A 22,112-nucleotide genomic window follows, 5' to 3' on the forward strand; every position below is an offset into this window, starting at 1 on the left:
AATGTTACACATCATAGTAGTTCGTCAATAATTTATTAAAATATCTGTGCCTCGTAGATCTGCAGTCCCTGCAGTACTTGAACCTAGCCCAAGCTGAATAGAGTAATTTGGGATCCTCAATAAGAGAACTCATAGAAGAGCATGCTAATTCCAATAGTAAAGAGGAAAAAGAAGAAAACAAAATACCACCAATGAAATGAATTGTTGTACACTATTTTTTTTTGCAATATTTCTGAAATATGTAAGGGACATTATTTTTGAAAGGAGAGAAAAATAATATATGTTTGACATCTATTCCTGACGCAGAGTAACATAAGTAAAATATAGAAAATCAATAACCACGTGTGTCTTCGCTGAAAGAATTTATAAATTGTACTTATATTCACCTTGATTAACTTTCTGCTTCTTAATGTCTGTCCATCCAGCTCTGCCCAAATCCATGCAGTTGTGCGCTGATATAAGATTTTGGTACATTTTGGAAATATTCTTTTGGAACATTCTATTGTTTTGAATATTTAACTTTGACTCTGATTTATATTGTATCAGCAGCTAAAATACTATCAATAATCACCCCCCATCCAAAACAAAAATTCACAGCGTTCATAGGTTTAATGGTTTTCTCCCATTTACAATCAAGATTCTGACAGCTGTTAGAGCTCCATAAGAGTTAGCTGTTCTGGAAAATTATATGAAAATGAGTGTAGGTAGGAAATATTAAGGTAACTTTTTAATAAGTTTAAAACTGATTTTCAGTTTATTTCTTTATTACTTCAAACACAGTAAAAATAAGTAAATGAATAAAGCTATCAGGACATCCTTGGGAAAAAGTGGAATTTATATTATCCAAGGCTTATTGCTTTGGAATGGTTTTAGAAATGCCAAAATCCTTCTGTGTGGCCCTCTGGGAACTTAGGCTTCTTAGCTATGGCAGGGTTTTGAGCAATCCTTTTCTTCTGCTGATTCCTCACCGGGGAAAAGCAAATGTTGCTGTTTTATTTCTCATACTTTTAAAACCAATGTTTGCTACTAAAATTCAAACATATAACCTATGTTTACATATGGATGCTATGTATTGAAAGGGTGCATTTTAATAAAATATTTCCATCAAATCACTCTGATCTTTATAAACAATTTGGAAATTAAATCCTGTAGCAATGTATTATATACATCTATGCAATTAAAAATGCATTTCCCAGAGACTGAGAAATAGTGGTAAAAGGAAATCAAGCTTAAATTAAAACATGTAAAACACTGAGTCAATGTCAACACTAAAAATTAAATAGCAAGCATCACTATAGTAATCTCAAACATAAAGAGTCCAACTATACTAATGAAAATGGCTATAGGAGCAGGGTCTGGAGGCACAGGCCTTTAATCTCAGCACTGGAGAGATGAAGAGTCACAGGGAAGATCAAATGCTCAGGGTATCCGTCATGGCAAACCCAAGGTCAGTCTATGCTACCCGAGACAGCTACCCTCCAGAGGGGGAAAACAAAAGCCCAAATAAACACGTTTAACATTTTTAAAAACATGAAAAAAAGAGATATGGTTATTTATTATTATGTATGTAAGCTATGATATCTAAAAGATGTATTATGTATATTTTTAATCTTCCAAAATGTCAGAAAGTAATGTGTTGGCCTTCAGCTTGGAACTATCTGGAAGGGCTGAGTCCTTTGAGAGGTCGGGCTGGGTTGGTGGTTTATTGTTTGTATAGGCAAGCCCTGCAAGGAGGGAAGCCATCACTTTCTTTGCCTCTTTTGCTTCCTGGCCATGATGTGTTTTTCTTAACATGTTTTGTCCCATGCCATACTCTCTCCTTCAAAAGCTGAGCTCTTACTGCAATCTCCTACCACTCTTTTTGTTTTATAAGTTGATTATCCTATGTATTTCTTACATTGGTAGAAATTCATACTCTGAGAAATATGAATTTGAAAGGAAAGAAATTCATACTCAGGGAAGTATGAATTTCAAATTTGGAGGTAAGTTATTCACTAATTCAAGAAATTTCCCAGTTACAAGCCATTAAATGTATGGAACACTTTGTAAATTAAGGCAAGGGAGAATATATTAGCCTTTAATGATAGCAATCTGTTCATCTGTGAGATACAAACATTGTTAAGAAGAAATTGAGGCAGAACATGCCATGATTTTCTTATTATTCAAAAGAGAGATATGGAGCACTGAGTGTCTTTAACAATGTATGGATGAAGGGATCTGTGTGAGGGCATGCATGAATGTGTGCATGTGTGGTTTCACAGGAGACAATGTAGTGGGTAGAAACTGTGATCCAAGTTCTGCATCTTACAAACTTTTACATATGGTTATCCACAACAAAATCCAATTAACCCATACTTATACCAGTAAACGCTCATCTCACCATGACATGGGATACCCAGAGTGACTCATCATTTAGTAATCTATATTTGCACCATTTTAAATACTCCTGCTTTTAAAAATAGAGGAACACTGAGCACATTCCTCAGTGTGCAGCAGCCTGACCTATAAACATCTCCAGCTCCATAAGAGTTAGCTGTTCTGGAAAATTATATGAAAATGAGTGTAGGTAGGAAATATTAAGATAACTTTTTAATAAGTTTAAAACTGATTTTCAGTTTATTTCTTTATTACTTCAAACACAGTAAAAATAAGTAAATGAATAAAGCTATCAGGACATCCTTGGGAAAAAGTGGAATTTATATTATCCAAGGCTTATTGCTTTGGAATGGTTTTAGAAATGCCAAAATCCTTCTGTGTGGCCCTCTGGGAACTTAGGCTTCTTAGCTATGGCAGGGTTTTGAGCAATCCTTTTCTTCTGCTGATTCCTCACCGGATATGTGTTCTCCGTGATGACAGGCTAATTGAAACAATGAACAACGTTTTGTTTGAAGAAATTAATATTAGTGTTTTTAAATCTACATCCCAGAGCAAGCAGCCAGAGCAGAAGACACTTTGCTTTATAGATTCAGGAGAAGTATATCTATAATAACTTAGAACTGTTCTCTACTGCCTATTTCTCTTGGAATTTAAGATCCTCTGACTATGTCCTGAACTAACTTCAACGTCCTGCACCATGATTGACCATCACCAAGTTGACAGTTCACACTGCTGATGGGAGAGAGCGGGTGAAGCCCTGCAAACTCCCATTCTCCTTACAGGTCTGAGATCTGTGGGCTTTTGTTGTGCAACTTCTGAAAACAATGAAGGTACAGGTTTGTTAAGTGATTGTCACTGACTTCTCAAACTCTTGGCTTTTTACTAATGTCATTAACAAAATAGCACATTTATTTGATTATAATTTGTATTAAAATAGTACTGGTAGTTGATTTTCGGTTTGGTTTGGTTTGGTTTGGTTTGGTTTGGTTTGGTTTGGTTTGGTTTGGTTTGGCTGGTGTTTTTTTTGTTGTTGTTGTTTGTTTTTTAGTATAGTCTAGCAAATACAAACCACACATACGGAGACACTTTCTGAGAAAATAATTTTCATACAATAAAATCAATTATAGGCAGTTTTGCTAATAATAACAAATTTATACTAAAACATAAGAAATAATTTGTGTTTTGTACCTGATACTATTTATTCATGTCTGTCTCTTTTTTTTCTTTTTTAATTTTATTGGATATTTTGTTCATTTACATTTCAAATGTTATCCCCTTTCCCAGTTTCCCCTCCAGAATCCCCCTATCCCATACTCCTCCCTCTGCTTCTATGAGGGTTATGCCTATCTCTTCTCAGTCATATGGAAAAGATTTTCCACTTCAACTTTAGGTTAAATAAACTTTATGTACAAATTTGTCTGTTTATACATCAGAATATTTCGTATCTGTTTTTTTTTCTACCTATATGAATAAATAATGGATATAACCACACCCACTGTTAGGAATCTCATACAGTCACCACACCAACAGCAATCACATGGCCTCAGGAGACATGGTGCAGATTTATGAAGGCCCTGTGCTTGCTATTTCAGTCTCTGTGAGCTCGTGTAAGCCCTGTTTATTGGATTTGGTGGGCCAGAGTCTCCAGGTGTCCTTCCTCCTCTCTGACTCTTGGTCTTTCCTCCTTCTCTTCTGTGGAATGCCCTGATATCCAAGAGGAGGAACCCAATGGAGACCTCCATTAAGACTCTCTCTCTCTCTCTCTCTCTCTCTCTCTCTCTCTCTCTGTGTCTCTCTCTCGCTCTCTCACTCTCTCGCTCTCTCGTTCTCCCTAATTTTGGTGGGTCTCTTATTTTTGAAACACTTTGATTCAGATTTGGATTATCTTATAAATTATTATTTTCCTGGAAAGATCATGCATATGCTACATATATTCTGATATTAGATAGTCATAGTGTTCTCCATTATTAGGTTCTTCTTTGAGTTAAACTACTGTATTACAAATCGTGTAGCAGCCAGGCATCTCAGTGCATGGTTAGAACACTAAAAATGTATCCTTTCTGCTGTCACAGACACTTGCTATGAGCAGTGTTGTTGCCAATTACTAGACTCATTATACTCAGTCAGCATCTATTTTTATCCCAGTTTGTTTTGTCAGTACTTGGGCATAGATTAAATGCCTTATATAAAATTTCTGGCACTGAATGATACCTTTTTTAAAAAGTACTTTTGTGAGTGTGCTTTTCATCAAATGTGGGCTATAAAATCTATTTTACATACAGAAGCTTTGTCAAAGGCTATTATCTATAGGAGTTCAGGATCTCACAGAGAGAAAAGCATAGAAAATCTGCAATTTAGCAGTGCCCCAGAGGCACTTTACATAACAGTAAGAGCTCAGCTTAAACACTGTGCTTAATCACGGAGCAGTTATAATGAATCTAACTCTGGCAATGTCCTAGGATCCTAATTTTCTAAGCATTTGTGAAGAGCTGAAGTCAAGTCTCTCCACCTCAACCAATTCCACCTTCTCTTTCTCCACCTAAATTATCCTACACTTTGGCCTAAGTCATAGGTCAGAACTCTTAACAGTGTCAGAATGAATTAGATTGCTGCAAAAGATCAAGGGAATGTCTCCTTAGTAGACCAATTCAGAACAAGACAGCCCAATTAACTGTAAGGAGGCACCAGTGAAAGCATTGGCAGGAGCTTAAGTCCTTAACTGAGGAAGTTCTTGGCGTTATTTTTTATTTTTTTTTTCTAACTACTTGAGTTCAATATATCTGACCAGAAATTCTTATTTGTATAGAATAAGCTGTTGTTTGGAATGAACTGGTTTACTTATAAAGAGAAACTTCATGGAGCCATTCTATATTTTTATATCAATGTCATACAACAATGACTATATTCTGCAGAAGTATAGGTACTTATAGAGTGAATTGAATTCTGATGTGCATCCCATTTTCTTTAAAGTTACCAGGGTTTATTTTTCATATTTTCTCAGCCTTTATCCTGAAGTGTCTAATATGATGTTAAAAATGTTATTTGCATTTTCTAAACTAATACAACCCCCACTTCATTGGGAATAAACAGGAAATTCAAAAAGAAATATTAGCTAAAATTATCAAAAACAAATTAAAAGGATTTCTTGATTGATAGCCAGCAGTTCCTCATTTTTTCATACCTATGCCTTCTGGTTTTCATTGTAGAGACATTTATATAGCTTGCTTTCCATGAACTGATAAGCTTATTTTTTACGATAATTTATTTATTTACAATCCAGCTGTTGCCCCCTTTCTGGTCCCCCCTCCTATAGTTCCTCATCCCTTTCCTCTCCTCCTCCCCTCTTCTCTGAGAGGGTGCTCCCTTACCACCAGGTCTCCTTTCCCCTCTCCCCCCACCCCTGCGCTCTCAAGTCTCTCTTGAGGATTACGTTTATCTTCTCCCAATGACACCAGACCAGGCAGTGTACTGCTATCTATGTCAGACGGGTCAGCTCATATGTTTTGGGAGTGATGGCTCAGTGTCTGGGATACTTGGAATAGCTGGCTTTCCTATGGAGTTGCACTCCTCCTCAGCTTCTTCCATACTTTCAATTCAACCATAAGGGGTCCCCTGACTTCAGTCCGGTGTTTCTGCTTCTGTCTCAGACATGTGCTGGTTGGACCTCTCAGAGGGCAGCTATGCTAGTCTTCTGTCTATAAGCACATCATTACATCAATAAGAGTGTCAGGTCTTGGTGTCTCTGCATGAGGTGGATCCCGAGTTGGGCTGGTCACTGGACTGCCTTTTCCTCAGTAGCCTCTCACCCTTTGGATCCTGGAGTTCTTTTAGACAGGAACATATCTGGGTCAGAAATTTTGACTGCAGGTTGGTAACACTGTCCTTCCTCTTGAGACTTTGTCTGCTGGAGGTGGACTCTGATTTTCCCCACCCCACTATTAGGCATTTTGTCTAATGTCATTCCCATTTAATTCTGAGAGTCTCTCTCCTCCCAGGTCTCTAGTAGTTTCTAGAGGGCCTCCCCACCTCCGACAATCTGAGGCTGCATATTTCTATTCATTCTGCTGGCCTTCTGGCCTTCTCTCCTGCCCCCCAATAACTGATCCTGTTCCACCTTTCCCCTCCCCCTCTCCCCAAGTCCTCCCTCCCTCTGTCTCCCATGACAATTTTCTTCCCCCTATTGAGTGGGATTGAAGCATCCTCACTTGTCCTTTCAGTTTGTTAAATTCTTAAATTCTGTGGGTAGTATTCTAGTTATTCTGTACTTATTTGGTTCTGGATTACCTCACTCAGGATGATGTTTTTAAGTTTCATCTATTTGCCTGCAAAATCTCATATTGCCCTCATTCTTATTAGCTGAGTTGTATTACATTGTGCAAATGAACCACATTTTCTATATCTATTCTTCTATTGTGGGACAACTGGGTTGGTTTTAGTTTCTGGTTATCACAAATAAACCTGCTATGAACATTGTGGAGCATGGGTCCCTGTGGTATGGTGGGGCAAATTTTGGGTATATGCCCAAGAGTGGCATATGTATGTGTTCAGATAGGTCTGTTTACAATTTTTTCGAGGACACACAGGATTGATTTTCAGAGTGGTTGAACCAATTTGCAATCCCACCAGCAATGAAGGAATCTCATTAGATGCTGAAAAAGCATTTGACAAAATACAACACCCCTTCATTTTAAAAGTATTAGAGAAATCATGAATCCAAACCCCTTACCTAAACACAATAAAAAAATATATAGCAAATGATCAGCCAATATAAAATTAAATGAAGAGATACTTTAATCAACCCCACTAAAATCTCTCCATATCTCTTTAATAGAGTACTTGAAGGTCTAGCTAAAACAACAAGAAAACAAGAGATCAAGGGGGTACAAATAGGAAAGGAAGAAGTCAAAGTATCACTATTTGCAGATGATATGATAGTATACATAAGTGTTCCCCCAAAAATCTAACAGAGACCTTCAACATCTGATAAACAATTTCATCAAAGTGACTGGATATCAAGGGAAGCAAATTAGTTGCCTTCCTTTACAGAAATGATAAATGGGTTGAGAAAAAAATTAGGGAAACAACACCCTTCACAATACCTCAACTAGTAAACTCTTAACAATCAAGTGAAAGATATGTACTACAAGAACTTTCAGATCTCAGAAGATGGGAAGATATACTTCTCACAATCATCCTATCAATCATTCACATGGATTGGTAGGAATAACCTAGCAATGTACAGATTCAGTGCAGTCCCCACCAAGATTCCAACACAATTCTTCACAGACATTGAATGAGCATTCCTCAACATTACATGTAAAAAGAAAAACAAAACGAAACAAAAAACTAGAATTACCATCCCTGACCTCAATTTGTACTATTAAGCAATGGTCATAAAAAATCCCATGGTATTAGTACAGACAACTTGATCAATGGAATAAAATTGAAGACATAGAAATAAACTCATATATTCATGGACATTTGATCTTCAACAAAGAAGTCAAAAACATTCAATGAAAAAAAAAGAAAGCATGTTGAATAAATGGTGCTGGTCTAACTGGTGGTCAGTGTGTAGAAAAGTGAAAACAGATCCAAATTTATTACCTTGCACAAAGCTCAAATCCAAGTGAATCAAGGACCTCAACATAAAACCAGATACTTTGAATCAAATAGAAGATAAAGTGGGAAAGAGCCTTGAATTCATTGTCACTGGGGAAATTTTCCTAATCAGAACTCCAATAGATCAGATTCTAAGATTAATATTTGATAAGTCAGTAGGACAAACCAGCAACCTACAGTATGGGAAAAAATTCTTCACTAACCTTACATTAGATAGAGGGCTAATATTCAAAATACATGAAGAACTCAAGAGGCCAACCTCCAAAAAACCAAATAACAAAATTAAAAAATCAGATGCAGAGCTAAACAGAGAATTCACAGCGAAGGAATCTAAAAATGGCCAAAAAGTAATTAAAGACATGTTGATAGACCTTATAGATCAGGGAAATACAAATCAAAATGACACAGCAATTCTACCTTGCACCTATGAGAATGGCTAAGATAAAAAACGGAGGAGATAACACATGCTTGCCAGGAAGTGAAGAAAAAGAATCTGAGCCGGGGCACGGCTTTAATCCCAGCACTCATGAGGCAGAGGCAGGTGGATTTCTGAATTTGAGGCCAGCCTGGTCTACAGAGTGAGTTCCAGGACAGCCAGGGCTATACAGAGAATCCCTGTCTGGAAAAACAAAATGAAACAAAACAAACAAACAAAACAAACAAAAAATTGGAAAAAAAACCCAAACCCATAGGAAAAAAAGGAAGGAAGGAAGGAAGGAAGGAAGGAAGGAAGGAAGGGAGGGAGGGAGGGAGGGAGGGAGGGAGGGAGGGAGGGAGGGAGGAAGGAAAAAACCTAAACCCATAGGAAAAAAAGGAAGGAAGGAAGGAAGGAAGGAAGGAAGGAAGGAAGGAAGGAAAGGAGGGGAACTGATATGCTTAATAGCTTTTTTTTTGTTTTGTTTTGTTTTGTTTTTTTGAGACAGGGTTTCTCTGTGTAGCCCTGGCTGTCCTGGCACTCACTTTGTAGACCAGGCTGGCCTCGAACTCAGAAATCCGCCTGCCTCTGCCTCCCCAGTGCTGGGATTAAAGGCGTGCGCCACCACGCCCAGCTGCTTAATAGCTTTTGAGATCCATTTTTAATAGGTAACACCATTCAGAAACTACAGGACCTAGTTTGAATGGCTAGTGAGGTTAGAAAATGCTGCAAAGATCTTAAAAAAGTGATAGAGTGTGAGAAAAGCCTGGGCTATCCTCAACCCAGGATAGCAGCTATGAAAAGATATAAATATATAAGGTATGTTTTAGCCCTAGTAGAAACATAATTAGTTTTAAGTATTTTGTAACAAATTGACTATGGACTTTATCTCATCATGGACTATAACTTTTGCTTGACTATCCTGTGTGCACTGCTTTTGTTGCCGATAAGGTCCCTTTTGTATTAGTCATCTCCCAAAGACAGAAAATAAATATATTATAATATGAGTTAATGGTTCATCTGCCTTTATTCTTATGTGTCCATAAACAGTGCAAGTTTTCCTTTAAAAGATCTTTTCTAAATTAAGGAGAGCTTTAAAAATAAGTTGCTTTTTCAAGTCAGCTGGCTGTAAAAGAGTCATCTTTATTTATTAGATGAATTTAACAGATTACATTCGCATAGTCTACTTTTCATACTCTTTTTTCCTTCTGAAAGGTTCTCATTTGAATTGTATTTTATGTACATTCTAAAATGTTTTTCTTCACTGCATGAAAAGGACTGGAAGTGATCTGACTTCACTGTTGCTGAAAAATTATTTACAAGTACTTGTTCCAACTTTTTCTTCTAAGTGGAATGAATAAGCTGCTCATCTTGCTATGTCCACCATCAAATGGTGCAATTATCTTATAATGTTTAATGTGCTTTTGTAATATATCGAAATAAAATTGCATGAGTTGCCCCCCTTCTCTCCTCTCCCTAGAGCCCCTTCAACGCCCACATGTTTTTGTGTTGCTGGACTCCATTTCTTTTATATATGTATATATACACATAAAGTTATGTATGCATAAATACATAAATATGATCTCCTGACTAGGCATGTGTAGTGTGTGTGGGTGTGTGCGTCTATGTCTCTATGTTTATGTTTCTGTCCATGTGTCTGTGTGTCTGTGTGTGCATAGTTTCAGGGATGATCATTCTACACTGGACAACCAGTATGAGCTCTCATCCCAGTATGTCTGGGAGACTCCTGATCTCTCTTCCATCAGGCATTACATTTTGCTATAGTTCTTTGGAATGTAATACATAGCCATCTTTTATGAATACGAACTGTATATCACTGTTTTTGTGAATTGGCTTCCAAACTGCTTAGCTATTATTAATAGTAGATTTGTTTTTTCAAGTTCAAAGATTATGAGCCTATACACAAATCTATATTAGAGTATGTACTGTGGAAGAAAATAACAAATATTTTGTTGATACTAATGATGTTTTATAAAACATATATTACTAATTTTTACTCTGGCAAATACAATGTTTTTCCTTCATGAATTTCATTGTTTTAGATAAATTTCCTCTCACAAAATTTTAAACATACTTTCTGTTATTCTAAAATTTTAAATTTCAGAATCTTTCAAGCATCAATGCATGTGTAATTAATTTTTTACCGTATTTTGCACCTGTTCTTTTATCCCCTAGTTTCCGTTATTTAAAATGTTATATGCTATGCTAAATAATTAATATTTGCAGCTACCTGCAGCCTGTTCTCAATGTACAGTTAGGCTCCATGAAATATCACTTGTTTGGGACACTTATGGTTTGAAATAAGAAGAGGGTTGGAGTGTGGCTAGAACAGATCTCTTTCCTTCCTGGAATGTGCTCTGTTACCGATTTAGATGTATCCTGAGAGGAATTCACAGGCATCCTTTCCCACTGGGTTTCCTGGTTTCTTACAGTTTCACCCTGGACTGGTTAATAACAAATTTGGGGAAAATTCTGTTTGTTGTTTAATGTTTTCCCACATGCAGAAACACTTTTCAACAAGAGCTCAAACCTTTGTTTCTGTTCTTAACATCTTCTACTTTAGCACAATTTATATATTAGTACCAAATTCTTCTCCAGGGCTACAGGCAGTGGAGCATGGTATTTGTAGGACTGCTTCCAGTCTGTGGGATGCAATGTCCTCTGTATAGATTTATTATTGCTAAAGGCAAGAAATACTTTATTTCCTACATCAAAAAGTAAGAGGTTGCTCATCTTAAGAGTTCAAGATGGATCACAGGGCCCCCAATGGAGGAGCTAGAGAAAGTATCCAAGGAGCTGAAGAGATCTGCAACCCTGTAGGTGCAACAACATTATGAACTAACCAGTACCCTGGAGCTTTTGACTCTAGCTGCATATGTATCAAAAGATGGCCTAGTCGGCCATCACTGGAAAGAGAGGCCCATTGGACACACAAACTTTATATGCCCCAGTACAGGGGAACGCAAGGGCCGAAAAGTGGGAATGGGTGGGTAGGGGAGTGGGGGGGGGAGGGTATAGGGGACTCTTGGGATAGCATTGGAAATGTAATTGAGGAAAATACATAATAAAAAATTATTTAAAAAAAAAAGAGTTCAAGAATACGTAATCGGGGAAGGATTATCTCAGGAGATAGAAGTTAACGTTCGTGAACTCTGTAGAGTTGTAAACTGTTTTTCTTCCTGCCAACAGTGCATAACTTCCTCCAAAACAATATTCTAACTTTTAATCCCTTCCACTGCACAGCTGTGCATGGACTGTTGGAACTGAGACTGAAAACCTGAGGATCAACAACAGCTGCAAGCAGAGATTCTTGGATGAAGAGAGAGGTTTCTGTTCCAGGGGGATTAAAATCCAAGACTTGAGAAAATACGAGAGAAAGTGAGAAGTACATTATCTCAAAACTACATAAAACATTAATTTTCATTATTGCTTCTAGGTTTTCTTCGTAAAAGAAAAAAACAGCTTCAATGAAGAATAATATGAAATTAAAATAATATATATGTTTTCATTGTGAATTGAGAACTTTGTAGTAATATAAAATAAACAGAATAGGATCCGCTGGTTGAATGTTTAAATAGATATTGGTCATACTTGTGTCTATGTGTCAAAATTTTATATAAAATATATATCACTGATCCTCTAATTAGATCAAATATTTTCATGTTTGAACATTAGTGTTTTAGTCTATTTTTAATTATTTTCATGAATATATTGAGTACTATGAGCTGATCTAACTTCCTAGTATATTTTCATTGTATACTTAGCCATCTAATAACTTTTGATTCTAAAAGAATTTTCATTAAAATACAAATAAGTTTATAATTTTATCATTATTTTATTTGATGCTACATTATAATTATATTTCTTTTTTTCTGTCCAATTTTTACTAGGTATTTTCTTCATTTACATTTCAGATGCTATCCCGAAATTCTCCTATCCAGCCCCCCGGGCCCCTACCCACCCACTCCCACTTCTTGGCCCTGGTGTTCCCCTGTACTGGGGCATATAAAGTTTGCAACACCTGGGGGCCTCTCTTCCCAACGATGTCCAACTAGGCAATCTTCTGTTACATATGCAACTAGAGACATGAGCTCTGGGGGTACTGGTTAGTTAATATTATTGTTCCACCTATAGGGTTGCAGACCCCTTCAGCTCCTTGGGTACTTTCTCTAACTCCTCCACTGGGGGCCCTGTGTTCTATCCAATAACTGACTGTGAGCATCCACCTCTGTGTTTGCCAGGCACTGCATAGCCTCACAAGTGACAGCTATATCAGGGTCCTTTCAGCAAAATCTTGCTGGCATGTGCAATAGGGTTTGTGTTTAGTGGCTGATTATGGGATGGATCCCCGGGTGGGGTAGTCTCTGGATGGTCCCTCCTTTCATCTCAGCTCCAAACTTGTCTCTGCAACTCCTTCCATGGGTGTTTTTTGTTCCCAATTCTAAGAAGGGGCAAAGTGTCCACACTTTGGTCTTCATTCTTCTTCAGTTTCATGTCTTTTGCAAATTGTATCTTGGGTAGTCTAAGTTTCTGGCCTAATATCCACTTTTCAGTGAGTACATATCATGTGAGTTCTTTTGTGATTGGGTTACCTCACTCAGGATGATACCCTCCAGATCCATCCATTTGCCTAGGAATTTCATAAATGCATTGTTTTTAATAGCTGAGTAGTACTCCACTGTGAAAATGTACCACATTTTCTGTATCCATTCCTTTGAGAGACATCTGGGTTCTTTCCAGCTTCTGGCTAATATAAATAAGGCTGCTATGAACATAGTGGAGCATGTGTTAATATTAACAGTTGGAACATCTGGATATAAGCCCAGGAGAGGTATTGCTGGATTCTCTGGTAGTACTATGTCCAATTTTCTGAGGAATTGCCAGACAGATTTCCAGATTGGTTGTACAAGCTCGCAATCCCACCAACAATGGAGGAGTGTTCCTCTTTCTCCACATCCATGTCAGCATCTGCTGTCACATGAATTTTTGATCATAGCCATTCTGATTGGTGTGAGATCGAGAATTGACAAATGGGACTTCATAAAATTGCAAAGCTTCTGTAAGGCAAAAGACACTGTCAATAAGACAAAAAAGCCACCAACAGACTTGGAAAGGATCTTTACCAATCTTAAATCAGATAGGGAACTAATTTCCAATATATATAAAGAACTCAAGAAAGTGGACTGCAGAAAATCAAATAACCCCATTAAAAATGGGGCACAGAGCTAAACAAAGAATACTCAACTGAGGAATATCGAATGGCTGAGAAGCACCTGAAAAAAATGTTGAACATCCTTAATCATCAGGGTAATTATATTTCTTTATTCCCTTTCCTCACTCCAAATCCTTCCACAAACTTCTTCCATTTCTCCTTCATATTTATAGCTTCCATTTTCATTCATTGTTACTTCATGCAAATAACACTCTGTTTATAACCATATATTCAAAAATGGAACTTTCTTAGTCTGTATAATGCTTCCTGATTCTATTTGTCAGACGGAATATTTGGCGTTGGACAGCCAATTATTATGTTTCTCCTAAGGAAAACCAATCTCTCCTACCAAGGCTTTCCTAGGTTCTCGATAGTTCCTTAGGTAGACTTAGCACATCATGGACTTTTACCACCCATTTTGCCATCTATATTGGTATCACCTTTGTTCAGCTCTTCACCTACTACCATAGAAAATTCTCTATGCAAAAGATGAAAACTCCTTAAGAAAAGCACAACCAATCAAAATGACTTAAGGAACATTATGGAAGAAGGTATGGAAAGATTTTAAGATTCAGAGGATCTGGTAATTTGCTATGACAGCCTCTCTTTTGGTAGAGTTTGTAGCCACATCATATGGTCTCACCAACATGAATCCCAAACAAGACCTTATAAAATTATAATATTTACATTATTTTATTAGCAAGTTGACCATTTTATGTTTGGAATACATGTATATAAAATCATAGCATCAAATGATTGTAATTAGACATTTCCTGTTGTAATGACAATTGAGTTCATTATTGTGTAACAGACATTTAATGAGCACATAAAATACAAGCACCATGCTGCTTAGACAGAGTAATACTGTGCTCTTAAATTTTGTTTGAATGAATTATGCTATTTCTGTTTATGTGATATGTGTATGTATGTGCACATCTCTAAGAATATATGTGTATATGTATACAAGAGATGAGTTTGTGTGCATATATATGAACATATAATATATATGTATATATATATTTGTAGAGTTTGTATGTTAATTGGTACAAATATATCTGTAGTTAACATGCATGGTTATATCTATCTGCATTCCATATTTTCTATCTTATTTACATATTTTTTGGAAAGTATTTTATGATACCTAATAAGACTTACCCTTTCTTCTATATAAAGAATCTAACTGGACACTCCCATTTACAACATTTGGCCATGTTGTCAAATATATAACAATTGTACATGTTATACAATATTTTTTTTATTTCGATTATAGTTTCTAAAGTATATCTTAGTTGTTTGGCAATACAATATCAGTTATTTGTTTCTGAAATGTTTTCAAAGCTGAAGAACTAGGAAATATAGGAATATTTCTATCATATTTTGGATATTTTTACTTGATTGAAAAATAGTTTGAGAAGTAATACATGCAGTTAAAATGATGGTGTCCTATCTAATACTCAATAATTGTGACAGAGTTGGAACCCGAGGACAAAGTCAGGAAGATTAAGATCTAGTGAGTCTAGAACACAAACATACCTCATTTGTTAAAATAATAATAATTTCCTGGACAAAACTACTGAATTGGTAATAATAATAATAATAATAATTTACCTTCTCTAGATTTCAATTCCATTTAACCTGCTCACCTATAAATAACACAAGCAACTAAAATCTTGGATTTCTACATTTATATACTATTGCTGATTTCTATATTAGAGGCAATGGATTGAACAGCCATTATTTTACTACAAAATATTTTCTTAGTAATTTCTCATGCCTCACTTTTTCCTAAGATCAATGTGGTGATAGGATGAGGGCAAACTCTGAGCTCCTCAAAGAGCTGCAGGAATAAGTAAGAGTGACACAACACCATTAATATCTGATCTTAATAGCCACAGACAACCATTCTTCCCTCTCACAGGAGAGAGAACATGGAAGACTAGAGCTTTCTGAAGAAACAAGATTATTCTTCTGGGAAAAAAAATATTTGTACTATAATGTGTGTGTGTGTGTGTGTGTGTGTGTGTGTGTGTGTATACACACAGAAGCTGTGTAGATGATGACCTTGTATGTCTCTGGAAATTTCTATGTTCCATATTTTTCAGTGTTACTCTTTTGCCCACATTGCTAGTCAGTTTGATCTGTTTATTATATGTAGAAAGGTATCATAACACAGAAACATGAAATTTTCATCCAGAATTGCTCTACTCCATGGAGAAAACTAACAGTATTGTAAAATATTGGTTTTCAAAATGAATTTGCTTGTGTACCATCACATATAGTAAAGACATTTCAAGAGGACTTTCAAGGAGAATATGAAATTCCCTAAACTACTCACACAAGAAGAGCTTTAAATTTTTCTTCACTTTCAAAAACACCTAGTGTAATTCATAAGTTTCAAATCTCCAGCTATGAGGGAATGATACTTCTGGAGAAATTGCAACCCTTTGAGTAGTAAACCAGAAACTATAGTTAGAAATAAATTAAGTCATTATTAGACATAATACTACTCAATATCGAAAGTTGCATGAAAGAATAAAGGAAAAAATTTTGAAAATTAAGATTGTAGAAAGTCATAACTCCAGTCTGAAGCAGTGGATTTTTATAAGGTATATTCTTTTTTGGGGGGGGGGAGTTCAAGACAGAATTTCTCTGTGTAACCCTGGCTGTCCTGGAACTCACTCTGTAGACCAGGCTGCCCTCAAACTCAGAAATCCACCTGCCTCTGCCTTCCAAGTGCTAGGATTAAAGGCGTGTGCCACCATGCCCAACTTATGAGGTATATTCTTTATTTCACACAGTAATTAAATTACTCAGCTCACCATGTTCTATGGCACAGCCCAATCTCTACAGCAGAAATTCAATAAAAATTTTGAAACTTACTAACAAATAAAAGTTATAAGAAATATGTCAAAGGGCCTTGGATTAATTATTGGCAATTTGCAATCATGATACTATGAACATTATATCAGTGTATATTTTGCTGTTCAGAGCAAAAGTTCCCAAAACAAGAGTTTTGTTTTGTTTTGTTTTGTTTTATAGTAAAATGTTGAATATAAAGGAAAACCACATAAAATTAGTTACATGCCCTTGAAAAGAGTATGTGCTTGCAAGGTTGAAAACTGGGAAATCAATAGAAATTTACTAAGTTCTGAAACATGGGATATTATCCCAAAGTAACAGCATATGTCCTCTAAGCTTATTCAACTATTTTCCTACCTAAGAATGGTCTGCTATAATGAAAACATAAAAATTTAGAAGACAAAAATCAAATCATTGCTAAAAGTTATAACCACACACATGGACATGAGCACACAATCTTTCAATATGTTACAGGCGTCTCTATTTTCTATTATTTTAGCAATGAGAACAGATTATGCAACAACACATAGGCATTCACAACAGTCATAGACAATGTAATGAGAGTTAGAAACTGTTCTGTTAGAACAAGAAGAGATGAGGCCAAAATGGGTAATTGTGTGATATAAAGAAAAGAACTGTGCTCATCTTGTGAGACTGCTGTGAAAATCTTTCTATAAGTTGTTCCAGATATTTAAAGATATGTTGCCATGAGAAGACATATTCACATATAACAAAACCTATAGAAATCTAGTAGGTCTCTGTTTCTTCCCAGTAATTCTTTATAGTACTAGTAACAAATTGAACTCGTAATAATCTAATGAAAAACAGAGATAATAGAAAATAATAAATTAACAAAATGGAGAATATAACACTTTTTATCATTATTTTGATGACTTTCCTAGTATCAACATTGAGTTACAAAAAGGAAAACATTTTTTAAAGCAAAAATACTAAGTAATAATTGAAGTCAGAAAAGTTTTCAAATAACTATATCCAATGTTGGCGTCCAGCAAAGATGGTATCAGAGCAGAATTTATCAATTTTCATGACATAAAAAGCTATCCATATCTTTCAGAAAGCAAGTATATATGGAAGCTTACTAATTTCTGGTAGTGACATTTTCAAAGATTAATATGTAATTCTGACAAAGAGATGAAGAAAGCAAAAGAAGACTGGATTCCAAATGTTCTTCTCATAAAACGTTACAAACATACTATTAAAACTCAATACTTTAACAGCACCATTGGTTAGTCTATAAGCAAATCTTGTAAGATAATATATTCAACAAGAACAATAAAACAAAATGTAAAAATGTTAAGACAGACTAATTGAAAAAACAAACTATTATAGGCCAAATCCTATATAAGATGTCCAAAGCAGATTTAGAGTTTAAATCTACAGCACTATTGTATGATGCATACTATACTTAGTAAACTGTGAAAGCAAATCATTTCAGTTATTATAAAAGCCTAAAGGATAAAACTTATGTGAAGGCATGTGCACTTTTGATCGTTCATACTGAATCATGCACTTTCAACTTAATTCTCTGCAAAGAAAATATACTATTTTAAATTAGCTCCATTATACAAATTCTTATGATTTGTGATAACCTTATATATTTATGAGCATGTCTTTTCAGACAATATAAGTCACAAATATTAGAAATTTTAAGCAACGTTTTTATAAATCTATGTCAATTGGTAAAAATTTAATGTTACTCAACTATAAACATAAATGTAAACATACAACTGAGTATGTTATTTTAAATTAGAAAATCATTTTCCAGAATATGTGTTGGGAGCTATTAAGACAACACTATTGTCCTGATCTCTAAATTGGGCCTCTTCCCCCAAGAAGAAAAGGGTCAAAAGCGGGCCACCGACACACCAATTCCAAGAACAACCATAGAATGTTCCAGCCCTAAGTCAACGCTGAAGTCCTGACCACACCCTGATACCATCAACTTCCTGCTTCCCTCTGTAGCTACCAAAAGAAAGAATTTCTATTGCCCCCCCATAAGTACTTCTCCTTTTGCTTGTATTGCCCCACCCCTCCCACTGATAGGTATCTGTACTTCCCCTTTTGCTTGTGCATTTAAACCTCGGGCCTGGCTAATACATTCGGGGCCTTGATGCAACCCAGAAAGGTTTCCGTGTCATTATTTGCACAAGGCCCTCATCTCTCTCTACTCCACATTTGCTTATTAGGAGAAGGTCCCCTCGAGACCCTCGAATAACTGGACCTGCTGGACGGGTCAAATATGTATGTTTTTAAGCTAGAAAATATTTAAATAAATTGAAAAGTGAGATAATATTTCTGCTATATAAGCTAAATATGGACCATGATCCAAAATTAGAATTTAATATTCTTAATCTTTGAGTAATAGTCATGTAATTGATATTAAATGATAATGAGTCTGAAAATTTTAGTGTTCAAGTTTTAGAAGACAAACCCCAAATAAATTGTATTCAACTGTTATTTAATATTATTGATTAATATTGAATAAAATATATGAACTTTTTAATAGAATAGAATTTTGAATTACCTCAAAACCGTGGTGTATGTTGTATGTGAAGTCTGAAGTGGAAGTTTTTCTTGAATTCAGTAGTTCATAATTTGTATTGACAACATGCATAGATAGAATCCATACCAAAATTTAAAACCAATACATAAATACATTAAAAACCCAAATCTTAACAATCTAAATACCATGTCATATTATAGGATATCCTCATACTTTTTGTAAATTTATAATCTTAAAATATAAATATAATAGATTAATTTTAATTTAATGTTAAATAAAAAGAAGCAAATATTTAACCCAAACATCATATAGACAACTATAAAAACTTCCTTTTTTCTAAGATAGCAGTGTCAATGCATTTAGATCAATAGAATTTTAGTCTTTTTGTAAATACCAGTAAAATTAATTGATATGTCATCATGCTGCAATACTTCCTAATGTAGAAACAACTTTTCAATTTTTCAGAACTGAATTAAGGCAGTGATTTGGATAAATGAACATTTTGAAGGAAGAAAATTCCCCATTTCAAAAGAAGCATTGCAATCCTCTTAGACACTGATTGTATTGAAAGCAAAGTGTCTGGTGAGGCTTGTCTATAATTAGGAAACATTGAATAAACTCTTCCCTTTGCAGAAACAGATTCGAACATCCATTTCATAGTAAATCACAATTGTGCTATCAAGTTATATGATAAGCTCCTCTGTATTGCTTGGTAAATCATGAAGTATGACAATAGGGACACTCAATAAGCTTCTAAGAACTGCATAATAAGTCAGGAAATGCCACAATAAGTTGCACAGTAAGCCTGCTGCCTTAGACTAAATCGTAGGCTTTTACAAAGAAATCCTAAGAAGCACATCGTTCTTCATTGCTAGACCTACTGCTATAATGGAGTGCCTCTCAGTTAAAGATAGAACTCGATAAGGAACAAAAGCCATCAACATTAGTAGTTACCACACATTTTCACAAACCTAGTATTTCTCTGTATGAAACGAAACCATTGAAGATCAGCATGTGGTTAAATGTTAAACCATGTCTCCAGCCATTCTGTGTCCATTTGGTTTGTGTTAGTGAGAATTTTTGAACAATATCTTTTTTGGAGATATTTTTTATTATTATCTTTGGAACAGCCAAGAAAATTAAATCAAAACCCTGAAAACATAAGTAGAAATAACATCATACATATTTAGTAGGTTTTATACATATACATATATATATATATATATATATATATATATATATATTCTGTGTATAATGCAACAGAATTGATAAGAAAAAATAAAGCATGAATTTGAAAAGAAGAGATAGTATACAATAGTATACAGAGGGACTGAAAAGAGGAAAGGAAAGGAAAAACAAAGGCCCAACACTGACGATAGAAAATGATGTGAAGTCTACCTTTTTTGAGTTCTTTATAAATTTTGGATATTAGCCCTCTACAGTGTTCATAGTGGCCTTTTTTCTAATAGCCAGAAGCAGAAAACAATGCCAATTGCTGCAGATGAACCTCAATTGAGTCCTTGATCTGCAGGAAAACGGGTTTCCGGTGATTACAGGCAGGCAAGGAGTTGGTGAAAAGGGGTGACAGACAGACGCGAACACAAAGGAGTGTGGTATCTGAATGTATTTTGTCAAGTCGAACATCAAACTTTTAATTCAGAAGAAAATAGAGAAGTTCGGTGACATATCGGCAAGGTACAATGAGGTTACCAGATGCTTAATGACTCTTACACAAAACAGAGTAATGCAAACATAAAGACTGGCAGGAACTGGGCAATAAAACAACTGAGACAAAGTCAGCTCTATCTAAGATCAGCCATATTCACACCCAAGTCATGGTTCTAACTAGGGAGTTCTGCTCTAGCTAACCTTCTCATGAATAATACAATATTCTAGTTCCTCCTCAAATCATAGCCAGATCTACTTTCTAAACCATTGTAAATTCCTGTATATGGGAGTGACTTGGCATTTATTCTGAGGGATAGTGTGGGGGGACTTTCTACTAATAAGTAATGTAGTCTGCCATACATAACTATAATAAGAATTCTAAACTTACTTTGCTAAGCTTGCCCTGAGATTTCTAACTCTATGTAGTAGATAGTAATGCCTGATTTCTTTCACTATCTCTCTTACAATACTAGAAGCAATTCTGAATGTCACTGAAGAGGCAACATTCTTACTGAATTCCAAGCCCATGTTCAGCTCAAGGACTACCTAGGACATTGGTGAAGGCAAGGAAGCAAAGTTCAATTTTGCTTAGGTATTTGGCAAGACATTGCTTGGAGACACCTATAATAAAACAATACTGAGGGAAAGCATACAGATCTGTTCACCAACTAAAGCAAGGACATTGGAGCATTCCTTATATAGGATGCCACAGTTCTAGGAAACTAAGTTTCCGTGAACTTTTTGCCTCAGGACTGCGTCCAGGTTTCTGGGCCTGTCACGCTTGTCACTACTGGAGTGGATATAGCAGCCAATGTCCCTCAACCAAAGAATAGATACAGAAAATGTGGAGAGAAACCCTGTCTCAAAAAACCAAAAAACAAAAAAAAAAAACCAAAAAACAAAAAAAAAAGAAAATGTGGTTCATTTACACAATGGAATACTACTCAGCTATTAAAAATGACATCCTGAGTTTTACAGACAAAGAGATGGAACTAGAAAATATCATCCTGAGTAAGGTAATCCACACAGACCCTAAAGGATATCCACAGAATGTACTCACTAATAAGGGAATATTAGCTAAAAAGTACAACATACCTAGTATACAACCCAAAGAATTTAACAAGTTTAACAAGCTAAATGGACAAGTGAGGATGCTTCAATCCCACTCAGTAGAGGGAAGAAAGTAGTCCCTGGAAGCAGAGGAAGGGAGGAATTTTGGTGGGAGAGGGGATAGGGAAAAGAGAAGGGAACAGGATCAGGGATGGGGGATGGGGAAGACTGGAGAGAAGCCCAGAGAGTCAGCAAAATGAATGGAAATATGCAGTCCCAGAAGGTGGGAGGTGAAGAGCCCCTCTACAAAATACCAGAGACGTGGGAGGGACTCAACGGGAGTGGTCTTACATGAAATGCCTAACAAT

This window comes from Mus caroli, unplaced genomic scaffold, assembly GCF_978045245.1.
Source record: "Mus caroli unplaced genomic scaffold, Mus_caroli_1 scaffold_12, whole genome shotgun sequence".
Classification (NCBI taxonomy): Eukaryota; Metazoa; Chordata; class Mammalia; order Rodentia; family Muridae; genus Mus; species Mus caroli.